General features: G+C 35.3%; 2 pseudogenes; one reads left to right on the plus strand and one right to left on the minus strand.

Moving 5' to 3' along the window:
- Nucleotides 1–1,225: 1,225 nt before the first annotated feature.
- Nucleotides 1,226–5,830, plus strand: LOC114723232 (transcription factor ICE1-like; annotated as a pseudogene).
- Nucleotides 5,831–7,709: 1,879 nt separating this feature from the next.
- LOC114723238 (auxin response factor 2A-like) lies at nucleotides 7,710–13,022 on the minus strand (annotated as a pseudogene).
- Nucleotides 13,023–20,914: the final 7,892 nt, after the last annotated feature.

A 20,914-nucleotide genomic window follows, 5' to 3' on the forward strand; every position in this document is an offset into this window, starting at 1 on the left:
TAAATAAACATAAAATATTTAAAACTTAATAGGCTCACAAATTTTGTGGAATTGCTAAGTGAAAATATTAAAAAACTTTAAGTTCTTAAAATCACTTAATATAATTTAATAAACAAACTATGATGATTCTAAATAGGTTCTTGATTAAAAAAGAAGTATATTAATATTGATTAAAAAAAAGCATATATTAAGAGATCTCGAAAATTACAGTTAACATTAAAAAATATTATTGCTTTTTTTTATAGATTATTACTACTATCAAGTACTAAATATTATAATTCTAAATGGCTTCGCTGATATTACTTTCCAACAGAAGATAATGTCTGTGTATTACCCAGAGTTTAAAAATTAGCATATTATTCTAAGCTATAAACAATGTGATTAATTAAAATTTTATAAATATAATAATACATGGTATGCTTGGTATAAGAACTGCACAACTAATTTGTCAAATATTAAAAGAATTAGTTAAGTTAATTATTTGTAATAAATAGATAATGTTTTGTCTAAAACACTCTTATTAATCATATACATTTGAACTATCATTCAAAGTGATTTTTCTAATATATACAATTATTTAAGAATAAAATAAATTAATACTCTTCTGGTCTTTAATATAGGATCTAATTGTTGAGTTAGTTTTGACCTTAAATATAAGATCCATTTCTCATATTTATCAATTTTTTCTAAATTATCCCTATGGATACTCCCTTAACCATAATCAAGTAGATGAGGGAGAGGGGTATTAAAAAAGATGATTAGAGTGTTTTAAGAAAAAACGTATCATATTTCTTATAATTAACTAAATTATCTAATTTTTTTAATCTAATTAAATTAATTAAATAGGTCTTATATTAATAACCAGAAGAGTATCTTATATTTTTAACCAAAGTATCGGATTAAATATCAAGTGTGTGTTTTTTCACAAGAATTCTATCGGCAAAAGAAAACACTTTTTGCACGGAAATTTCTCGCTGGATGTGAGAAGCTGTGTGCTCTGGCAACGTTCGCAGACAATGCTTTGCTTGTCGCAATCCTTTGATAATTAAGTTACAAAAAGCCAATGCCCTTTTCCTTCTGCAACGTCCGCTTCCATTAAACTCTCTTTCTCTGTCACCCAAAAAAAAAAAAGCTCTCTCTTTCTCCATCCCCTCTTCAGCTACTCAGCCAATTTTTCTTCTTCTTCATCTTCTGCCCGAACGAAAAGCCAGAAGCTTCAGTCACTGGAGAATTTCACAATGATTTCTGGAGTAAGCGGCGTCGCTTGGATGGACGAAAACAGAGAAGGAGGCGACTCTACTGCTCCATCTTCATGGGCTAACGTGAACGCCAACATCAGCATCGACAAGAACCAAAACCAGAGCCATTCTGGTTTTGTCCAGAACAAGGACGAGATGGGTTCTCTATGTGCTCTCAACCCATGCTTGAAATCGATGACGATTGGTACATCGCGAACAATGGTATCCAAAATCAACCAGAAATTATCAGAGACATCACTTTCTCTCCCAACTTCGCTGACCAAGATAGTTTATTGCTGAACCCAGTAGATTCCTCATCTTCGTGTTCCCCATCTACTACCGTCTTCAACAATCTCGACCCATCTCAGGTTCCGTACTTTCTTCCTCCGAAACCCACCTTATCATCTCTTCTCAATGTCATCCCTAGTAACAACCCTTTAGACCATGGTTTTGATGCGGGTTGCGATGTCGGGTTTCTTGAGCCTCAAGCTTCCAGCTCTAGCCTTCTGCGAGGCTTCACCGATTTCGGCTCAAATAACAACCAGATAAGCCTTCCTAATTTATGCTCAGATCCACAAGTCCCAATGTCAGATATATCGCAGATAACCGAAATCGGTTTTTCGGGTTTTCGGGGTTTCGAGGAAGGTCATGGAAAACCGCTCTTCCTAAATAGACCCAAGATTTTGAGACCCCTTGAATCATTACCTCCTTCCGGAGCACAACCCACTCTGTTTCAGAAGAGAGTGGCTTTTCGAAAGAAGCTAGCGAATAACGATTCAGAGAGAGACGGAGGAAAGAGTGAAATTGGAGAGGGGAATGAGAAGAAGAGGAAGATGGGTAGTTGGGAAGAAATGGAAGACGCTAGCCTTGATGGGTCTGGGTTGAATTACGACTCCGATGAGTTGACTGAGAATACGAGGACGGAGGAGAACGGCAAGAACGGAGGAAGCAGTTCGAATGTGAACAGTGCGGTGACTGGTGGTGATGGTGGCGATAAGAAGGGGAAGAAGAAGGGAATGCCTGCGAAGAATTTGATGGCTGAACGACGTCGTCGGAAGAAGCTCAATGACAGGCTGTATATGTTGAGGTCCGTGGTTCCAAAGATTAGCAAAGTAAGAATTTTACCCCACTTCTTCCTCTTAATTGATGAGCCAACTGTGATCCCATCCGATGCTGTTAGAGAGTATCTATTTTTACTGTGTGCTCTTTGATCTGCCTTTCATATTTTTGGTTGTTTTTAATTTTTAATTCATCAAGACAATTTGAAGTCGATAATCTGCTTACTTGACTCCTTTTTCCTCAAGTTCTCACTTACACATACAGGTTATTTTCAAATGAGTTGAATATGATACCGCCCAACTTGATCTGGGTGCAATTTATTTAATTGTCCTTGTTCTATTGCAGATCGGCATAGCTATCTGTCAATATATTTTGTACTTCTCTTTGATCTTGGTTTGCAGGACTGCTAATGAAGCTGCTGATTTAGTCCAAGATAATTGTAACATAGTAGCTGGAGAGGGTTGAGCGATGTTATATTTTGTAGTTCTATTTATCTAACTTCACCTTGTTCACACTGGATCTGATCTAAGTTTTTCCTCTTTGTTGTTTCTTTTGTGAAATATCTTTTGCCCAATATATATTAACATGACATCCTACGATCTATCCTCTGTAACATGCCTTCAAAATTTTGAATATTTTGACATGCTTTTGTTTGAATAGATGGACAGGGCTTCAATCCTTGGGGATGCGATTGAGTACCTGAAAGAACTTATACAAAAGATCAGTGCCATCAATAACGAATTGGAGTCAACTCCCTCTGGCTCTTCGCTAAGTACTCCTGCCCCCAGCTTTCATCCTCTGACACCTACTCCGCCTGCATTACCCAGCCGTATAAAGGATGAACTTTGCCCTAGCTCATTGCCAAGCCCTAATGGCCAACCTGCAAGGGTAAAGTATTGTCTATTCTGATATTATCGTGGACGTATCAATGGCATGCATGTTTTTTTTTCCCTGTCCATTACTTTCAGATAATAGATTATTTTAGGTGTAATCATGGATGTGTTGGATGTATCGATCGCGACATCTTGCTTCCTTGTCGTCTTCGATGCCTAGATTTGTCATATGATTATACGGTGATTTTTAGATACCATCTTGGCATCATATCCGAACAAAAGTTGATATTTGATGATATCTAAAAGGTGATATATAATCCTTTGCTACAAATTACCGACTTTACCCTTGCCTTAAAGGTAGTCAAGGGCAAAAGGCATCCTTAATGCATTGAATCTCAAATGCAGCTTAGGCAAGATGTGCTAGAAAGGCGCACATGCAAGTAAAGCAGCGCGCTAAAGCTAATGATGAATATGGTGTGGTTATGGTCCACTATAATCATCAATTATCTTCTTTGTTTTGTGGATCATTTGCATTATTGTGGGGCTGAAGTCCATGATGTCTTCATTGTTTTGTGTTTATTTACAAAACCTTAAAAAAAATCTAATAACCTAAATAATCTTTTAAAATAATTTTTTCAAATAAAAAATTCTTAAACCTATATGACTTACTTGAGGATGGGTTTGAGTTTCTATGTTATTTTAATACTATTTTTATATTTTTGGTTGGGCTAATAAACTTACTCTTTTTATTGTTTTCAAATACTTACGCAGCGAAGACACAGCCCAATAACAATAGAAAAATTTTATGACACTAGGTTGAATGCACCACCAATCATAATGTGAGTGATGCTAGCCAGGAATAACGCCTTGTCTAAGTGCTAGGACATGCACCTTTTGCATTGGGTTATTATGAAAATTCAAGTAAATGGTGGGGACTAATATCGTAGATTTTACAATGAGATAATAGATTATAGATGTAATTTTGGATGTTGAATGAAATGGTTCTTGGTCTTGACATCTTGCTTCTCTTGTCTTGGATACCCTAATTTGATGCCTATGTTGGGTCAGTTGTTACGTGACTATATGGCGATACCTAGATGCCACCATGGTATAATATCTGAATAAAAGTCGATATTCAACACCTAAAGGTGATATAAACCTTTGCTACAAATGACCATTTTTGCCCTTCCCTTTAAAGCAGTCAAAGTCCAAAGGCACCTTTAACCCTTAACCTTCTGACTCTTTAAACAACTTAGGCAAGAAGTTCCAGAAAACAGAAAATATTGATGATTACAGTGGACTGCAACCATAATATATTAGAATCTTGCTTCATTCTCTGTTTTGTTGACCATGTGTTTTAGTGTGGCTGAAGTCCACTATGGCTATGCGTTTTCGTGTTCGCTTACAAAATCCTGAAAGCCTAATAATCTAGGTAGTGTCTTAGATAAGAATTACTATTATACTCGATTCCTTAAATCTAAAAGATTGGGTTGGGCTTTTGAGATTGGGTTTTATAGTTTCCTATTTTATGCTTGTAGTATTTTTACATTTTTGGGTTGGGTTAATAAGCTTTTCTTATTGTTTTCAAAAACAAAGGCACCTAAGACGCATCGAAAAACCCTCATCTAATTTCATTGAATGCTACGCCTCTCATTTCAAGAGGCACTACTTATGAATAACACCTTGTCTCATTCTCTTATGTGCTACAGTGAGCATCTTTAGCATCAGGTTATATCTGAAAAATGAAGTAATAACTGATGAATGTCATAAATAGGTTTTTTACCCATCTTACATTTCCCATAATGATATATTTTAAGGGACATGCGATATGTGGTTTCCCAAAGGCCTTCTTTGTGTGTGTTCATGAGAAGATCTTGCTATCCTGCCACCAAATTTAGAATTTTTAATTTGTTGACTAGCAGGGTCACATCTCACGACTTTATTTTAACCAGCACAGACTAGTATAACTGTTTCTTAATGTTGTCATGTAACTTATATTTTTTCACGTCGTACATAGATTGAGGTTCGGATGCGCGAAGGAAAAGCTGTAAATATTCACATGTTTTGTGGTCGCAAGCCTGGCCTCTTGCTTTCAACCATGAAGGCTTTGGACAGCATTGGGTTAGACATCCATCAAGCTGTTATTAGCTGTTTTAATGGATTTGCCATGGATATCTTTCGAGCTGAGGTATGACTCCTATTATTACCAATACCTACAAATCAGTTTCAACCTGTTTGATCACTAGTGAATTTTGTATCCTGTCTATCTGGAGCTTCATATACCTTGTACGAGAAGAGATACTATCATAATTGTTTGCGTACGTATCAACCTGGTATCCTCATCATCATGTAACTTGTCCCTGATATTTCTAGCGACGCGTAAGATGCCATTTTATGTAGCTTCTAAAGACAATCTTGAACCAGAAAACGTGGTTGTGTTTAAGCTTGCTGTGATGGCCATAAAAACTAACCTTCACTTTGTTTCAGCAATGGAAGGAAGCTGAAGACCTTCTTCATCCGGAGCAAATCAAAGCAGTACTGTTGGAGTCAGCTGGCTACCATGGCGGGATCTAGGTCATCTGGGCAAAGATACAAACTTTTAGTTGAAAATTTCCTTTCCTTTTCTCCTTTCTCCTTTTCTTTCTTTTTTTTTTTAGATTAACACCCCCTCCCCGAGTTAGGTTTTTTTTCCCTGGGCATCAAGTTGCAATTTCGACTAGTTTTTGTTTCTTTTCTTCGAATACAAATAAACTATGAATGGTATGTAGTCGCATGTGTTTTAATTGAAGAAAGATTTTCATGTTATGGAACCAATTGAGCACAAAGCAGTTGCAGACCTTGCCCCTTCCCCCACGCTACATGTGAAGATGATCTTCCATTAGTGCAAGAGAATGGAGATGCTTTGAGGGACTAATTCCTTCCATTACATCAACTTTGATTGATTTTGATTGCTTTTAAAAGTAGTTTGTGTTGTTAATTTTTTGGGCCAACTTGTTGTTGAATTATTGGGCCAACTCAATCCTTAGTGGGTTCCCTCTTTAATGGACCCAAGCTTGCCCATGTAAGGAGCGTATAAGGAGCCCGAATCATCTCAATTCGAAATCTCATCACTAGTATCACTGTAAAAATCAATTTTAAAATTTTTAGCTAGTTGCATTGTTATGGATAATGTAACAATTTTTTTTAAAATTCTTTGTAAGATAAGGATTCTCATGTAGTTAAATAATAAGAAAATCTAAAAAAAATGACTATTAAATTTTAAAATTTTAAATCAGTATTGATTACTATATCGTAAAAAAAATGACAATATATTTTATAATAATTTTTTATTTGAAAAAATTATTTTTTTGATATTTTTCTTTAAATAATTAAAAACATTTAGATTTGATGCATATAATTCAAAATGTTTATTTTCTTAATCCAATTATCATATTTATAATTCACAATAAAATAAGACTCAAAATTTACAATAAAAAGAAAAAAAATCACATTTTAAAAAAAGCTAGAAATGTAAATTTCAATTGAGAAGAGAGGAAGTGATATTTAATCTAGTACTACCTCCGGTCCTTAATATAAGACTCTATTTGACTTTTAGTTCGGTCCTAAATATAATACCCCAATCCACTTTATTTCTCATATTTATATATTTTTTTTTCTAAAATAACCCTTTTAACAATGATAGTTCTAGTCAATACACTTGATTAGCAAAGATATTTTAGGAAAGACAACACCAATTTAGGACAAATAACTAACTCAACTTACTTTCTTAATCTCCTCAAATTAGTCAACTGACTCTTATAATTAAGACCGGAGGTAGTATTTTACAAATATAGTTAAATGACAAAAAAACCAAAATTTATTAACAAGTTGTGGATCGAAAATAACAAGAATTGAGCAGCAAAACAAGAAATATACTAATAATAAGTTTTTATTAATAAATTATAAACTGACAATAATAATATTGAGCAACCAATAACAAAAATGTATTAAACAAGTTTAACGGCTTTTTTTTTAAAAAAAAATACCATACAACATTGTTATTATTGACTTAATTTACAAAATACCAAATTAGATATCACTTCTTTTTTTTAAAAAAAAAAACCAACCAAATAAAAAACACTTCTACACCATATTTACCTTTTTAAAATTATAATTCACAACAAAATAAGACATTCATAATTTGAAGAATCGGGCAAAACCGCGGGGACATCGCACCAAGGAATATGTACGACTTTGAATAAAGTATTCAAACTGTTTCGTTGCTGCCACTAAATTAAGTTCTTGAAAAAATACATTTTCTTCGTCAAAGGCGTTAAAAAAACCATGAATCTTCAACTACTAACCATCAACACAAATGTCCCCGTCAAATTCAACGGAAACCTCTCTTTTCAATAAAGGAGCTTTGTTTTTAGTCAAGAAAATACGTTTCATTTGGGCCAGTGAAGTTGAAGACCCAAATCATGGCAAATGAAGGCAGAGACGCAATGGCCAAGTATTCTCCGCATCTGGCACGGACATGTCTTTCCTTCATTGCACCTTCCCCACACAATAGTCCAATCCTCCATCCAACAGAGCAAGGTCATAAAACAAGAAATGTCATTAAGCCTTTCAAAATTGTATAGGCAGCATAAAAATATACACCTTGTAAACGGTAATCCATAAATACTACTACTCTATCTCAATCCTCAATCAAAGACATCAAAATCAGATAAACTGGATGTTACCAATGAGGCACCTACCACATAAATGAACTTACTTACATATGGGGCGGGCTGGGGTGGGGTCGGGGAGGGGAGGGGGTAGCGGAACAGCTATTTACAAGGCAGGGGGGTTGAAAAATTCAAGGCCATATTTCACGTCGCTCGACGCACAAGATGTACTAAACTAATTCCAAGATGGGTCCAAAAATCGGATGGATATATAAATTCATGCTATCCATATTCTGATTCAACTAGTCCCTCGTCAGTTCACAGCACGGCTTCCGTCTTCAGATCCTATCTCCGACTGGATGGCTTTTCAGTAGATCCCACTTTCCAGCCCTAAATAGGAGAATCAAAATAAATTAAATCACAAATTAGGATACATTCGAAATCTCCAATTGTCAACAAAATAAAATGGACTAGTTGCAAATGAAAAATGAAGGTCATCTAGAGAGACCACGACATCAAATCCAAACGAAACAGAGGAGCAGAGTTACCTGGAAACTACAGAAAACAAACCTACGAATTATCAGGCACCAAAGCTAAATGATGCAACTGACTTCCAATTTGGCCTCTGCACCTTCGCTAGCCAACTGATTCTCTTCATTCCTTAAACTTAGTGTACCTGGGTTCATTTTTTGAATCTCCTCCTTGGGATAGATATAAATTTTGCGAACCATGGCACAGAATTCCCTGCATTTAGTAAATTCATGCAAATGAGGCCCCGTATAGATAAACCATAAAATTCAGTTAAACGTTCAGTGGATGTATAATTTAATGGTACTTACTGCCATGGATCATCCCCAACAAGCATCATGTCATCCTCATCATCAGTATAGACAATAAGCCAATCCTTTTTAGGAGACATCAATTCACCAGCAAATTCAAACAGCTGGTCTAGCTCAACAACTAATTCTTCATAGTTGTTGAACTTTGTGAGGTCCACTGACCTACCAAGTGCAATTCCCTTCTTGTGTACCTAGAATTGAGAATTGATGATTAGTTTTCTAAATCCCACCTTCTGTTTTTATGGGGGGGAAAAATTATCAAATACAGAAAAAAGAGAGAATATTTTACTTTAGTGCAACTCCTAGCAGAACCACTAGGCAGTTTGGCTTGAACTTCTTTCAGATGTGCACGAGAAGCTTGCAATGACTTCTCTGGGTCTTCGTCAGCAGCCACATCAGCTGGTTTTGAGCCCCTCGATTGATTGATCTGATTTATCATCACTTTCATGAAGTTTGGAAGATGCAGGATGCATGTGACCTGGTGACTCGCGAGTCACATTTCTTTGGGATACAGATGGCTCTTGTGTAACAGGGCCACTGATAAGTGAGAAGCCAAAGAGCTTATAATCCCCATCTTTTGGCTTGACAGACTCACTTGTACGTGTTGAGACTGGTTTTGACATCAACTCTCTTGGACGAGAACTCTCATATGGTGTTGAAGTTGGTGGCGGCATCAACGAATTCCCATGTAACTGCTGGATTTTATGACTATGGAGAACAGGGTAGTCACTAAACGCACCATACCTCACATTCCCTGGGGTATGATATGTTACATCACCACCATTCACAGAACCCTTGATATTTGAGTCGAGGAGGTTTAGTGATAGACCAGAGGGCCCTAGAGGCCATGGATTGGTCATTGCCTTAAACCTCCCATCCTGTTCCCTCAAATGCTTTTTAGCAGGACTAGCCAGAGGCCCAGTCTGACCAGCCACGGGTGGCCGAAAAGAATCTCCACTGGCTCCAAATTGTGACAATAGATCTGAGTACGTTGGCTCATGCCTCCCCATTGACATCCAGCTCTCTGACTCGTATCTTCTTGAGGTGGAAACCATATCAATCTTTTCATCATCTGCAGTAACAGACTCGTTGCTTTCTGCAAAACTGCCTCCCAAGGTCGGGTATTCTTGACCTTGCAAGACCCTTGGAAACCCACTTGCCAGTGAAGGGTCTTTACTTACTTTAGATGAGGCTGCATGTTTAAACCCCCCATCCCAACCACCACCAAACAAAAACGTCAGACTTCATGAGACTGCAAATGCATAATATTTTTTAAAAGACTGTACACTAATAGTAAGTCATTCATACCTTCTCGAGTCAAAGGGGGATATTCTCAGTTTCATCCCATCTCACTTTCAGGAAGATACCATCTCACCTGGAAGATACAATGGAACTCTATTATGCCTTGTGACATTTTGAAAGTCATACATAATTGCAAGATAAAAACTGCAAGTACAACCTTGAGGCATCTCCATTTGGAATTCGGCCACCTGTTGGGATCAGCATCTTCAATTCCAACAATGGTACCAGTAAACCTACAATTGAAGAGGTTATGTCAAAAAAGTTCTTCCACTTTTAACTCGTATTCTAGTAATTGAACTCTCACCGATTACATTTTAAGCAGAAGAGAAGATGCTACAAGAGAGGAATTTTCTTCACTTAGAATCAGGCACTACAAAAGTAAAAAGACAACGTTAAATGTTCATACCTTTGCTCTGGAGCCTCCTCACCTTCAAACCTCATTTTGAATCGCATCCCTATTGTGTAGTTATTTTTTAGAGACTCCATATATTGATCGTATGGAACAATAAACTCAGCTGGACTTGTCCTACAGCAAATTATATGAAGTACAATGAATGTTACTATGGAAAATTGAAATATACGCCCTAATACCAATCACATAATCATGAACAGTAACATTCATAACACCAGAAAATGATGCATTCAAGCTGAAACTGCTAAAAAGATTTAATATAATCATAGTTTCAACAGTGAGCTACAAACCTAGGCTTGTAATAAACAGTGAACATGGTGCCAGTTGAGATAGCATGCCAAGCAGTCGCAAGGACACCGAGATGCATGCTATGACAGGAGATCACTGAGGATGGAACATTACCCTGCTGCCTCATTGCCCGCCTGACACCAACACGAAGCTCCCCATTCTCGCCCCTGGACGTTCCTAATTAGTCCCATCTCAAAAAAGAAAAGCAAAGTAAACTAGCGCAGTCTAAAACCCCATTCCAAGCATACAAACCTAAGGATATGAAGGCGTCCCCTGCAACGAGCCTCTTGGAGCTGACAAAAACACTCCAACCACTCTGCAGTAAGTGCCTACGTGGTTGACCTGAAGATTTTGTCACCAGTCACAATCATCAGAAAAGATAACAGCAAATACGATGCCGAGCTATCTAGCAAATTAAACAGCAAAAAATATTAATTGAAGTGCAGATTGGGTCTCAATCCTCTGGACACCAAGTTAATTCTCAGCAGCATGTATTCCAGAGTAGGCATTGACTCAATATTCACCACCAAGCATATCCCACAATTACCAGATGAATTGTCAATTACGAGTAATTACCACGAAAGATATGTCTGAATCGCCACTCATTGCCATGCAGATCCTTTGCCACTAACTCCTGGGTAGGTGGCTGCTTAGACATATCCTGTCAACAGAGAAGCAGAGAATCCCAATCAGTTTTGACCAGATATATTTTACTGTAGAGCGCGGGAAAAGTGATACGCACCAAAGGAGGTAGGCATTCGTCAGCATGTCGTCTCAGTACCGAAAAGCCGCCATGAGTACTGGTATCAGAGGCAGTCAGGGTTTTACAGAAAGAATGCACGTGAAATCGCGGCGGTGAAAGTTCCTCCTGCACGGTCTTTTCACCTTCCTGGCATTTAAATCAAATTTAAAAAGTAAAAATATATGAGAACCATATTTGTGATAATTTCTCCAGATCCTAGGGGCTTGGACAAGTCTAGAACTTACACTGGTCTCAGGAACCAAGGTGATCTGGGCGAACACCTCGTCAGTGTCTGGCTCGGCCTGAAATTTCCACGAAAGAAATTAAAATAAAATTAGTCGCCATGTGGAACATTCAACAGTCACAACTTTATAAAGGTCACTTGCTTTAAAAGCTTCGGAATAGATAATTCGGCATAGATCAAGTATCGTTACCTTCAGCAGCACGTTGATCACCCGACACGGGATTTGGGAAGGGAGATCGTACAAGGGCATATGCTGGTCCGCCACCTGATTAGTGGACGCCTCAACCTAATGTGGCAGGAAAACAAACACAGATGCTCAGCAACCTCAATAAAATTCTTGTAAATTAGCTGATTTAAAAAAAAGGCCTTGAAGCTATATGTCGGCGCAAATACATCGCTAAGTAGCAAGGGGATGATAAAAAAATCAGGGCCAGAAGTCAGACTCTAGAAGTCGTGACCCGTCTGAACTCTGATAATAATAAACATTGCGAAAATCATATCAAGGCAACTAGAAATTTGGATAATAAGAACGACTAACAGGAGACGAAAAATCCGAGGCTCGGAAATCGTTAGGGAATCACCTGCTCGATATGTCCTTGGGGAAAGTAAAAGACTCTCTCTCCTTCCCGGGGGACTGTAACAAGAGGACCAGCACATGCATGCCATAGCTCTCTGTAAAGCGCAGCTTCTGCTTCTGTGAGGCAGAGGGAAAATGTTAACAGGCAGTCATCCATTCCAAATATTTGAAGAACCTCAAATTTCTGAGGGGAAATAATACTAATTCGCTAGAATTACCTTTCCCGGTTAATGAATGAGCATTTTGACCCTCTGTACCGTTCCTAGCATCGTCATGGTTGCTATAACCAGAAGAAAAGCCTTCCCCCATCCCGTTCACGCCATTTCCCTTTATCGATACCTCTGGTGATGCCATTTTTCTGATATCTCAGCACAGATCTGTCATCTGAGACACTTTCTAGACAATTCCGAGGTGATATCACATCCCAAGACCAAGACCGATACCTTCACGAATTCCCCCCCGTCCAAAACCCACAGCTAAACAAGCCGGCAAGAAATACGGGGACCAGTGACCAGATGACCAAACCAAAATACCAAAACTCTCAAAATCGGCAAGGCCTTAGTTTTCTTGCTTCCTCGTCTCCCGTCCTTCTCCGCAAGCTACACGCAGATACACCACCTTCAATCAAAAACCGAGCCTCGACGCTCAGAAGAGGGCTTCTTCAGCAGAAACACCACACAATTCCGAACGCCGCTTCACAATTCTCAACCTATTGCTCCAATCGACCACTAAATTGACCACACGCGATTACAGGAACACAATATTTTACGGACTCTGTCGCTCTTCCTCTCTCAGAAGATAAACGCTATCTGCACCAGAAACAACTTACAGTATCTGTCCCTGTGTAGGCCGAAGGGAGACTTAACCAGAGTGGTCAAAACTGTGTACAAACAATTCAACCGTGGTCAATCCTTAACCGTGCTCAGCCACCGGCATTAACCAGTAAGAATGACCGGCCACAGCCGGTAATAGCACAGAAAACCTCTCTTTCAGTGAGAAAATATTTTTTGAAAAGAAAAAAAAGCAGACGATGAGGAATGAGATCACAAATAAAGGCGGCTCTAACGGAGAAGGTACAAACGGCGTTAAAGCCCGGGGAGTGTTGTCGAGGAGGCATTGGACCGGGGGAGCAAGTGACGGCGTGGGTCTTGACGGTGGTGGAAAGTTGCTGTGTTTTTATTGGGAAGTGGGCTTGTCGTGGTACTGACGGGCAGGGTTGATGGGGGGGCGAGGGGAGGGGGCGTAGGGAACACCCCCGCGGCGCAAATTAGCAAAGGGTTTCTTTTCTTGATAATAAAGGGCGCATGGAGAGTTTTTTTTTTTTTTTTTTTCAGAACATGGAGAGTTAAATAAAACTTTGGCAATGCTTTACTTTTTATGGAGTTACGATAAGAACTTTGGTGCACCTGGGCGCAAGAGTACCACACACTCTCAAAGCGTGAGCAGCACTTGTCCCCTCCATACATACCCCCATTTGCCTTTTCTTCTCTCTCTTCCTCCTATCGTATCGCCATCACGATATTTTCCCCCTCCGCTGTATCGCTCTGTCCTTTGTATTTTTTGTCTTCTGCTCCTATAGACTCGTTTAATTAATTTAATTAAATTTTTAAAAACTAAATAAATTAGTTAATTATAAAAATCTGACACATTTTTTTAAAATATTATAAGTATTTTTCTTAATATTCTAACTCCCTCTCTTATTTGATTATGGTTGAGGAGTACTAATAAAAATAATTTTAAAAAATAATAAATATAAGAAATAAATCTTACATATAGAACTAAAATCAGTTATATATTAAAAACCAGGGCAGTATGTTGTACACTCATTGCAGGTTTAAAAAATTGGTCAAATCTCTAATCAAGAAATTAATTCCTTAGAGATCCTTAAAATTTGTTTAAGAAGTCAAGCGGAACATATATTCAATGGGTGTCAACCGTGTAAGTTTTCTTCAGTTATTTTCATTTATTTGTAAAATAAAAGACATCTGCACAAAACTCAATAATTAGACCATAAATGTGCACCCGCTCACAGACTTGAGCCCTTGAGTATCCGTGTATAATTAATTTTTTAATTAGGAAGTTTTTTACCGCTTAGCCCAGTCTAGTTATATTCTCTGTGCGTGTGCGTGTGTCCCATGGAAAGAAAAATGTTACTCCTCCGGTTCTTAATATAAGATCCATTTAACTAATTTAATTAGATTAAAGAAGTTAGGTAAGTTAGTTAATTATAAGAAAAGTGACACATTTTTCCCAAAATACCATAATCATCTTTCTTAATACCCCCTCTCCCTCTTCTACTTGATTATGGGTGAGAGAATATCTATAGGGGTAATTTAAAAAAAATTGATAAATATGATAAATGGGTCTTATATTTAGGACAAAGACCGACTCAAGAACTGGGTCCTATATTAAAGACCGAAGGAGTATAATTTATATAATACATTTTATTTTGAAATTGTTACTGTTTCGATAAACTGAATAATGTTCTATAACACAGAACTATAAATAAGACATAAAAAATAAAATAATTTATGTAATGTGATAAATAAGCTTATGCCTACATAGTTAAATAAATATTTAGTTTCGATAGATGTCTGGTCAATCAGAATTTAAAACACATGGTAGAACATTAAAATTGGTGCTAGTTGATGTCACGTAAATAAATATTTATCCACGTTCCATGAGTTCATATGATTTAAAATTACTTGATACTATGGTTATATTTAATGCCAACCATATTTGCTTCTCCATGAAATTAGTTAAACGCGAGTTGGTCTGGAATCAGTGTGTGTGTGTGTGTGTGTGGTCACCGTATAAATTAAAGTTGAGTATTGTTAGGGTAAATCGAGAGTCATGATTTTGTTCATTTATTATAACGTTTAAGCCAACGATCTAATTTAAAAGACATTATAAATCATTTCTACTCATCCAACCATCGGTGACTACACTAATGTGTATTTGATTCCCAGATGGATATGCGTTCTTAAAATTTTTGAGAAAAAGTTACTCTCATATTAAATTTTGAATTTTGCTCTAAGCTATTCTCAACAAGGTGTGTAAATATTACTGGCAAAAAAAAAAAAAAAAACCAAGGTGTACCAAAACCCTCCTTCACAAAACCTGTCGTGTTTTTTTTTAGTACAAACCCAGAGTCTCCCAAAATTATTTTAGATTTGAAATTAATTTTTGTCGAGTAACGTCCTCCTAACAAGTACGCTTATTGTGATTCGAACTTGTATTCTTCTCCTTATAATAATAAGACCACTGACCATTTCAACCAAAAACTTGTTAATAAACCTGCCTTGTTTGAATGAAGAAATTACTCTCTCTCTCTCTCTATGTGGATCTCATTACTTCATCTTTAGTTGTACAAGCCTTATCGTTTTAATATAATTGATATTTTTATTAAAAAAAATGAAGAAACTACCCGGCTAATATGCATATAACCTAGTCAAGGAAGTTGTTATGAAAGGGGTGTGTGTGTGCTGTTCATTATAGTCAGCAAAAGCTTGAGGCCTTAAAATACATTAGTTGCTTTATTAATACGAAACCCCTTAATTACATGTCTAATAAAAACCACAGTCTGTAATTTCACCAACAACAAAAAAAAGTCTGTAAATGATATAGCTAATTCGTAATTAATTAATTAATGCATGAAGATTAAGGCTTCATTTCCTTGATCATCAGAGCAATATATAGTATCACAATTAATATGTTACTAATAATTATCGCAACATAATTTAATATAAATTGGCCCCAGTCAATAATGTTCGTAGGTTGGAAATAACACAGTCAATTCACCAAACTGTAACATTAATTATTGTAAATGATGAAGAAAATAATGATAAATGAAGTAGGAAGATGTTAAGACAAAATAAAAGATTTGCACCAAACAGATTCATTGCGCAATCAATTGCAAATGGGTCAGAAAATTAATGGCATAAAAAGAGTGCAGTATATTTATAGTCTTACGAAAATATTGAGAATATTCAATCCAATGGATCACAAGGGCAGAGCACTGAAAAAATTAATACTCTCTTTAGTTCTGATTATGCGGATTAAATAAGTAATTTATTTTAATTATAAATACAATACATCAGTTCATTTTAATTGTTTCCTCAAAATACACGAATTATTTGCACATATTGAGAGGGCTTCTGTCATAAGTAATTTCAATTTTAAATATGTACGTAACCCACTTTCAAGATGATCAATCAGTTGAATAAATAAAATAAGAAATAATTAATGTTGAAGTGGTATTAATACTTTTGCAATATTGCATCATACTAATTAAATTAAACAAACTCTTAATTGACACTATATTGATAGGGTTAGATTATATATTTTCTCATATATAATTCTGTGTGAACAAAGACTTGTCAAGTCTTGGATGAATTCCTCTCCATGCAGAGTCATTTTTGCTTAAAAGAGAATCCAAACCATATGAATATTTTGGTCTTCTCATTTAATATTACCCCTTATTATGTCATGCACAAGAAAACGTGTTTTATTCAACAATAACAACTCTCATATTTTATTAGGTGGAATCAACAATATGAATTATACAACACTAAATATTTATTTGATAAAAAAAACACAGCTAAATATTTAAATATATTTTTCTTGATTTTCCTCTATCCAATTTTTTTAAAAACCACTTATATACATCTGATACAATATCTAAATGATGTGTTTATTTGGTCAAATTTTCTGTTCGTGATCTGGCCAAGGCTTGAGAGTATTGAAGGGTTTGTCTCTATCCAGTTTTAATTAAATAACTCTATATTATATAATTCGCATTGCTTCTAATTAACGATTTTTTCATGCATGTTCAAATAATCTCAAGTAATGTCTTATCAGTGTTTTAAATTTCTTTTAACTTTTCCGTAAGGGCTTTTGATTTAGAAGAAATCTATAATAAAACAAGCTAGGACATTTTTAGTACGTCAGACCTTAATTCGAGGCTCATTACGCAGAATTACTCGCAGTGCAATGTCTGGTTTAAACAAAAACGTCAGAGGAGCGCATTGAATAGTTCTATATGATGGTCATTTAATTTATATTTTAATTAATACATTATTTTGGTTTGCATTTTAATGTTAAATGTAGTAAAATTAATTAGACAAGAGGAAGTCCCATAAAAAAGGACAGAGAAAGACTGAGAAGAACGCTTAATGAGATCATTGAACGAGACCTCTTAGTCAACAACATATCTAAGGACTAGGTTGTTGACACAGAGTACGATGGCATCGTGTGATTCATGTAGCCAACCTCACCTAATGGGATAAGGCTTGTTGTTGTTGTTGTTGTAATAAAATTAATTAGCCTACGTAATAATTAATTTTCATCTAAAGATATACTCCTCCGGTCCTTAATATAAGACCCATTTAACTAATTTGATTAAATTAAGGAAGTTAGGTAAGTTGGTTAATCATAAGAAAAGTGACATATTTTTCCTAAAACACCATAATCATCTGTCTTAATACTCAATCTCCCTCTTCTATTTGATTATGGTTGAGGGAGTATCCATAGGGGTAATTTAGAGAAAATTGATAAATATAAGAAATGGGTCTTATTTAGGACCAAACTAACTCAACAATTGGATCTTATATTAAGGACCGGAGGAGTATTTCATGAGCAACTTAAGTGAACCATAGATCAAAAATACATATATTACACATTTATCTCATTTGTTTAAGTGCGTTTCTATAAAAACTATGAAAAATAAAAATTTGACAATAAGCCGGCAAGAAAAAGTTGACAATAAAAATTTAATACAACGAGTTGTTAATTATTCTAAAACCATTTAATTTGATCATTATTTTGGAAATGAGAAGGTCAGTATAAAAGGCTATGGTTGAACCACGCGCAATTAACCCAGCTAACAGTTGCCAGGTCACATTATTGTTTATTATAAATTAATCATAATTAATAACGAAGGAATTGTATTTAATTAACATGGTTTAATAAAGCATGGAGATAGCTAAAATGACACTTGACAAATCTTGAAAACTTCTAATTTCATCCATTCAAGCAGAGATAGCCGTGCACGTAACTCCTTTTCGAAATTACCCCATTAGAATATTTTATATATAAAAGGTAATTAATAATTATGTAAATTTGGTGGAATTGCGGAATATATGGAAGCTAAATGCGGTCAAATTGAACTGTATGTTATTAGTTATACTATTAAATTATTAATACTTCCTCTGCCTCTGCGTGTTGGTTAGTGAGGATTCAAAGAGAAAGGCTTATAATGTGAATTTCTCTGGGTTGTTTTTTGAGAAAATTGGGGGAAAATCCCCACTAAAATTTTATTAATTAATAAAAAAACCTGATAAAGTTTTATCCGTGTAATCCTCTGTAAATTTTATATACGCAGAATACCGTGCTATGATTTAAGTCAATAAAATCTTCAACAATTGACTTTTCCTCAATTTTGTTTTTCATTTTTACCAAGGATTTAAGTAAGGAAAAATCACTGGAAAAAAATTCATTACAAAATTTATTATCTAAAAGTATTCAAAAACTCAGATCTTTGAGCAAGCACAACTTATTTTCGGCGGATGCACCAATTTTTTAACTGATACGTAAATCTTTTCTGTTTTTATACATGGTTTAAGATAAATAGTACATGACTGAAGAAAAGTTACACTCGTGAAAAATAGGTTGCAAGTGAATTTTTAAACAAATTTTAGGTATTTTTTACGCAAACAGGAGATTATTAAGTAATTTTCTTTTTAAGATACGGGGATAATTAAATTAAACCATATTTAAAAAGTGGGGGGGGGGATTTGTGTCCGCGCGTGGGATGATGAAAGGAGGAGATGATAAAAGAGAAAATGAGCAAAACGAGATGAGACGAGGAGAAATTTGGAGCGTATGAAAATGGGACCCACGTGTATTGTCTCATGAAACATCAATTGCAGGAATCTTCGGCCCCTTCGCTTCCAAAATACCATAGCCTCACTCTATATTTTTCTTTTCAATGTCATGGATCACATGAATAAATTACATATAAAATTCATAGAAGGGGAAATGACATTTTGAGTAAATATAAAAGACAAAATAGATCAGGATTTTATATTTAAAATCAACATAAAAATCAAATAAGATGTTATATTAAGTACAGGAGGAGATAGTAATACTTTATGATCTCAAAAACGTCGATTTAAAAAAATGCCCCAAGTCACATTATGGAAGTTGAAAATTTCAGAAGCCTCAGTTGAAAACAATTTCTAATCAAGCTTTTTTTTCTTCCCATGTCCAGTCTTCGGTTTTGAATATGTTTCAGCTCGGCAAGTCAGTGTTTGCCTTCTCACTGGGAGGGAGCTACTCGTTAAAATGAAATTTTGATGGTTTTTATTGAGCTATTTATTTATTTGCTCATTTTTTTTAACGATTCGACAAAATATCATATGGAATACTATTTTTAGTTCTCAATATAAGAATTTGTTGATTAATTAAAGAAACTAATTAAGTTAGTTGTTTGTAATGAATATGTGTTGTCTTTTTTAAAATATCTTTACTAATTAAATACTCTATGTTGGTTAGAACTACTGTTATAAAAAGATTACCTTAGAAAAAAATAGATAAATGTGAGAGACAAAATGAATTGAAGTAATATACTACCTCTGGTCCTAATTATAAGAGCTAGTTGACTAATTTGAGGAGATTAAGAAAATAAGTTAAGTTAATTATTTGCAATAAATAAATATTATCTTTCCTAAAATATCTTTGCTAATTAAATTTATTGACTAGAATTACTATTATTAGAGGGACTACGTGGGAAAAAATGAATAAATATAAGAGATAAAATTGATTAAAATCTTATAATTAGAACTAAAATTAGATTTTATATTAAAGACAGAGATAGTATTTATGATCAAAATAAAAATTAAATAAATTATTATATTAAATATTGAAAATAATATTAAATGGGAGTAACGTTAATATTTAATTTTGCTAAAAGAAAGGGGAAAAAAAAAAAAAAAAGAAGGGTCAGGGGACAGGACATGAAGGAGCACATGCGTTGAAGGGACGTGAGGATGACTGGAAGCGAGAAGCGATTTGAATCCGAGGACCCGCAATTTAACCCATTTTAGGGCCAACAGCATATCAATTATCAAGTGCCTTATTCTCAACACCCTTCTCTTCTCTCGCCTGTCGCGCATGCCTACTAATAAATATAGTCATATCACCCTTAAATTTAGTACAAGGGCTAATCAGTAAGTAACACGTCCAATGTGATGAATTATGATTTAAATTTTTATTAAAAAATACTCGTATTTAATATTTGATAATACTTTAAATAGAATTATATTTAATAAAATAATAAAAATATATATCATCACATCATATTATCACTTCTTGTTTTTTTAAAACTATTTTTATGGTCAGTTCAACAGCAAGCTGTGTCCCTGTAACGGTGCCTTCCATCATATTTGAATGGAGCTTTAAGCTCAACTCCAATGTTAACGTATCTGAGCATGTCCATTTAAATTGTACTGGAAAAAAAAACTATTTTTTAATTAATTTCTGGTTGGCCTGAATTCTTTTACAGTTTCATTCACTGCTTTTATGTTTGGTTAAAAACTTGTTAACCAATTTTGATACATTACGAAGGTTTGAAACTTTGGATAATAATATATTGACTTACATCTATATCGTCCTACCTCCCTCTTATTAGCCGAGCTAATTTTATGTAACACCTCTTAGCCTTTTAAACGAT

The sequence above is a fragment of the Neltuma alba genome, unplaced genomic scaffold, assembly GCF_004799145.2.
Source record: "Neltuma alba isolate B1F8T4 unplaced genomic scaffold, ASM479914v2 tig00012126_pilon, whole genome shotgun sequence".
NCBI lineage: Eukaryota > Viridiplantae > Streptophyta > Magnoliopsida > Fabales > Fabaceae > Neltuma > Neltuma alba.